We start from the raw sequence: 4,065 nt of genomic DNA on the forward strand, positions 1-4,065 counted from the left end.
CCTCCTTTTCCTTGCTTGGTGAGTCGCACTTTCCCATCCTGACTAAGCCGCCCTTCGAGGACCAGCAGCTTTTCGGGATGCGACTAACAAAACCGGGGGCGATAAAGCTATAATGGGTGCGCGCGGCTGGCGGGACTTGCGAGGGAACAGGTATGGAAACATGTTTTATGGCACCACCATCGCCAGCAAAACAGAGCGAAGTGGAATGTATCCACTTTTGTGCCGATGTTTTTCCACCATCTCCTCCCCAACCTCCATCGCCGTTTCTGTGTCCGCGTTTTCCGGCGCTCGCCGATCCTGCATGATTCAGTGCCTTCCGCCCGGCGAGGTATTTAACATTGTTAATCCTTGTTGCACATTTTTCAGCAGAATGACTTCATTGTTCGGACATCCTTCCTCACTCCCCCGCTCCCAGGTCGGGATCCATTGCTGCAGGTGGATTCAAGGATCAGGTGACCGAGCGCTCCGGACAATCGTATAATAATGTAAAGCCACCGTCAAACGATCGTTATGAATCCATGTTTTCCTGCTGTTCCCTTTTCCTCGAACGGTCGAAACGGGCGTTCGGATGGCAAAAGTTTACCAAATCCAGTAATGATCTAAACCGAGTTTTCAACGATAGTGACATTCGGATTTCGTTCGCTTTTCGGGAAAGCCCGGGGACAGTTCCATTCACCGAATGTTCGGGATCTCCACTCCGATGAGTATTATCACCGGCAGGGCACTATTTTCCGGAAAGTTAGGAATTGTTTCTGCCCGGACATGCTACAAGGACTCGTTCCGCCCGTGGTTCGGTTGGTTTGATCGGTACGCTCGAAGAGTTGTGCAACTGACTTTTCATACCTGACTGGGCGATTTCCGAGCCAACCGGTCGGACGGTTGGATAGGCTAATGATTTTCACTGCTTAATGCGCCTCAGAAACTCCATTCTCTTTCGGTAGCCAATTGCCGACCGGGCAATGCAATTTTATGGCTCCTGATGGCTTTTGGAGCACGAAGCGACGTTTGCCATCCGTTAATGATTTTATTCAAATTTTCTATTTTGTAAAAAAAATTAAAATAAAAGACCTTACTACTTTTTTATAAATCAAATAACTCTCTTTGGGATTCTATTTCACATTATTTATATCCTCACCATCAACAGTGTTTTTTCATGACATGAACATGGTTATTAATTGTAAAGCAATTTCGATGAAATAATTTAGTGATCATAACGGATTACGCTGCATCATCGATTTGGATGGGAAATAATAAATTCCCTTTAAGACGGATTTTCCATCATTGCGAATGTATCATCGCCCACGCGGGAGCCGATTTCTGTACGCGAACGTTTTGTGCAATTTTCGCCCGATTAAGTAATGGCTTCCGGATGGGGACGGGTGAGCGAGGCTGCCGGGCGCCAAAACCGATAATCGATTTCCCACGCCATTTTCGCGAGAACCCAATCTGCCGGCTTACCGTTTAATGATAATCGGTTTAGGCAATCCGGACGAAAATCGGCGCCGGTGGCGGATTTGATGCCCGCCGTGGCGTGCTGCGTAAGCCTCGGAAAACCAATCGGAAAACCCGGACCGACCGCCAGCTGTGGAGCCAGCCTACTTCCGGTTCGCTGCCGAAAGCGTGTGCGAAATTTAATGCGTTAGCCGTTCTAACAAAAAAGCAACACACAAGCTTCTGGTGGAAACCAAGGAGTGCCGATGCATTGATGCTCGAACCTAAAAAACCCCGATTGGAAACGCGCGGGCCACAAATCAGTGGCCCATCCTGTCCCGCGAAGCGCTCCGGGGTTGATGCTGTATCATGAATATTAAAACATAATGATTTTATTGCGCCCGCGGTCGTGCTGAGTTGGCGAAAAAGTGGTCGGCTCCCGTTCTGCCTTTCGGACGTTCGATCGGTGCGATGAAATGTTGCTACTTCGTGGTTGGCCGTTTGGGTGTTATCGGGCCGGAAAATCTGGGTTATCGCCATCACTATGTCAATGCGATTTCCGACCGCTTTCGGGAAAGAGGTGGAACTGTGCGAGAGGAAATTTAACAATTTTCACCCCAGGCCTGGCAAATAGTGTTGAAAAGTACGCACAGCAAACGCTCCCTTTCGGAATGTGTTGTCCGATTTTCCGATTCGGAAAAATCCTTTCCGACCAGATGTAGAGGTTAGAGCGGATTCTTGTATGGGTTTGTTCGAAATAAGAACGGCTTAAAGCAGGGGATTGTAGGATCGTTGCTTGTAAATGGGGTTTCATCTCTTGTGCGCTTCGAGATGGGAATATATTTTGGGGTGAAAACTGTGCCACACGAAAAACGACAACTTTTAATGCAATAAAATGTCCAAAATAATGGGTTGCAGAAACCGTAAAGCCGTGTACTCAACCGCCCGAGCTGTTGCTTTGTGACAAGGATCAAACAGTTCCGCCTGGCGTTGGTAAAGTTTACCCACGTGTTTGAATATTTACCTTTTCCCCAAGCGGCTCACGTTAGATTCGGTTTAAATAATCATGCATTACGTTTATTACAGCCGCATCGTTTAAAGCAAGCGTCAGTCGGATGATATTAAGCGGGGAACTTTTAATGGGAAATGAAAAATGAAGCCTATTTCTAACAAACGGTATGATAATTTATTTTAATTGACGGTTAATTATTTAATGTACTTAGCACTGAATGAACCCAACACACGGCTCATGGGAATGCGACACGAAGTTCTCTGGCAAATCTCCTCGAAATCTGAGTGTGAAGGTGTGCCTAGGGAAAGTTTAAATGAAATTACACCATTAGCAGTTGTAACGCACCTCGATGGTGGAAAAAGAAATTAAACAAGCCCCACACACCAGCTCGACCGAACCACGGAGGACTACGACGGGTGACGTTCTGTTCTAATGAATTAGTCCAAAGAATCCGAAACTCCGGAACCGATACAGCATCGCACCGAGCTGCCGTACACGTTCCTTGTCGTTTGCAGCTAATTAATCGCGCCCAGCCAACTGACGGGAATTTATTGTGTTCCAGGGAAAAATCTGATCCAATTTCCGCCACCTAGCGCAGCATTGTTGTTCCGTGTTCCGAGTTCCGGCTTTGGTTGTTTGCTGCCCGTCGAACCGCACAAATCAATTCACCATCCTTTTCCCGTTTCGGCGCTACGGGCCCGGGGAAGATGTTCGTTCGCGCCGATATTCGATGGATCGAACTTTTTCTTTCTTTCCCCCCCTCTCATCCTTCCCCACATCGATTGGCTTTTTTTTGCCAAGCGGAAAAAGTATCCGACCTCGATGCTCGTAAGCGTTGGTCGAAGCGTTCGCATTCTTCAATTGAATCGTCATCGGGACGGCGCCATCTGGCGATGTCCTTCCCGGCGATTTCCCGGTTTTCTACTTTTTTTCGCCAGTGAGGGGGGTGCTAGACTTTCTCCGAGTCTGCTGGAAAACCCATCGTCACCATCGATCCAAATCTCCGGAATGTCTTAATTGAAAAAGTTGTCGCTTTGTTATAATTCTTTTCCCTGCTTCCGGCGCGTTCTGTTGTACGGCATGTATTTTTTTCCTTTCTTCTCTTTCCGCATTGCGTTTTCCGAGCGGAGATGGAAGAGATTTAATTCCTGTTTTTCCTTCCCTCTGCCTGCCAATCTACGATCCATAACCTCCTTCCTTCGTCGTTGTCGGGTGGAAAACCTCTCGCCCTTGTTCCCTCGTGCGTTGGATCGGAAGTGCGAAAAGTGAATCGAAAGAAAACGAATCAAGAATTGGTGGAAAGCGGTCGCCGGAGTCGTTTGGGACTCCCCACCCGGGAGGGTTTCCGTTTTACTTCCGTGCCGGTCCTTTGAACCGGTTGTAAATCCGCCGCAGGGAAGGTTACGCGCGGTGGCAGCGTGTAGTTTTCCTTTTCATTACCGCAATCCGTCGTGGAACGAAACCTTCCGGCACGATGACGAATCGTTTGGAGAGAAAAAGAAAAGTACGGAAGCTTTGAAGATTTGTCTGTTATTACGATGGGTAGTGGGGAGGCGGGGGAAATTGGAAGGTTGGAATGCTGGTGATGCATTGGGAATATGCAGTAGACACATTTGATGAGG

Source organism: Anopheles ziemanni, chromosome 2 (genome assembly GCF_943734765.1).
Source record: "Anopheles ziemanni chromosome 2, idAnoZiCoDA_A2_x.2, whole genome shotgun sequence".
NCBI classification, from domain to species: domain Eukaryota; kingdom Metazoa; phylum Arthropoda; class Insecta; order Diptera; family Culicidae; genus Anopheles; species Anopheles ziemanni.